Raw genomic sequence first — 1468 nt, 5'->3', positions numbered from 1 at the left:
GTGAATCTTGTCTTTTGTTGAAAAGTATGAAGTGGATAGACCAAATCAGTGGTTCTCAAACATTTGGATTATAAGGCCCGCTGATGTCCAACACCATATTAAAAGTCAGAAGTTTGAATATTCTTCAATAAAATCAATAGTTATTGGAGGGAGAAGTTTGCAGTTTACATATTAATATATTAATGTTTACATTTAAAAGTTATCCTGATTCCAACTTGGAAGTTTGCCGAGGCCCCCTAATTGAGAGCCAGTGTCCTATGACATAAAAAGTTATTTTCCTCCATTTGTTGTAAATGAAGGTGCTCCGAAATCATAATTGGTGATACTTCAAGTAAAATAAAGTTTAGTTATGTAATAGAACTAGGTGTTGACATTTGGGGCCTGTCCCAATACTCACTCCTGTGGTCTTGGCTACTTCAGTACATGTGACGGGAAACAAATGAGCAAGACTATCCCAGGTCTGGTAAATGCCAGATATTGGTGCCCTTAAAGCACACTATTGCTAATACCACTTCAGAGCACTATTTGAGGCTCTCTCATATCATGTTCCGGAACTGTGCTCTGAAATCATGAAATGTTGAGAAAAACTTTACAGTGTTTAAAATAGAAGTGTTGCATATTTTATTGGTGCAGAAATGTATTTTGTAAAATGTTGACAACTGCTTTTTTCACTTTATTAGAAGCTTACCAAAACAATAAATTGTGTTGTTTGTTACATAGGGACTACTGAACAAACATTTAGAAGTATTGAAAATCTCAATGTGTTCATGTCATGAAAGTAGACCTGTAGGAAGTGTTGGGATAGGCTGGTACTTTATTATCCCCAAGCATAAATTTGTTTGGTGCTCACTGCATTACATAACACACAATTAACACATGCATAATCACAAAAACCTTGGAGACCATGCACTGAAGTCGTCTATTAGTGATATTTAATATCTTGACTGTAGACAAATTAATTCTTAAACCCGTTCGAAATTAACCTCCTGCTTGATGGCAACATTCCAAATTCAAGATTCAGAATGTGTATCGTATCATTCAGAATCTTGTGTGCCTCCCTCAGCACTCAGTTTTCATATGAAGACTGGAGATAGGGTTGTTCTTTTTTTTTGCCCATGATCTTCATGGCCATTACTGTACTGGTAGGTTACCATACATATATTTAATATCTATTGCATATTCCAGTGTAAAGTGTACTCTATATAGTTTGAATGGCTGAATTGACAGTTGATTTGTTCTTGTACTGGCACCTAGTGGTGTGGGTGCGGTATCACGCCAAAGTAAGCCTTCCACTTATTGATGAAATGAAGTGGGTAGGGTTTTTTAATCCGTGTATCATTTGATCATTCGTTTTTTGATTTAATATTGAAAGTAGAAAAATGAGTTTTCACTAAAGTTTTCATTTTTCGTTCATGGGTGGAAAAATGAATAAACAGCTTGAATATTCGATTTCTACATGTGGGCGGGA

This window comes from Sinocyclocheilus anshuiensis, unplaced genomic scaffold (genome assembly GCF_001515605.1).
Source record: "Sinocyclocheilus anshuiensis isolate Anshui unplaced genomic scaffold, SAMN03320099.WGS_v1.1 scaffold282, whole genome shotgun sequence".
Taxonomy (NCBI): Eukaryota; Metazoa; Chordata; class Actinopteri; order Cypriniformes; family Cyprinidae; genus Sinocyclocheilus; species Sinocyclocheilus anshuiensis.
This window is presented reverse-complemented; position numbering follows the sequence as displayed.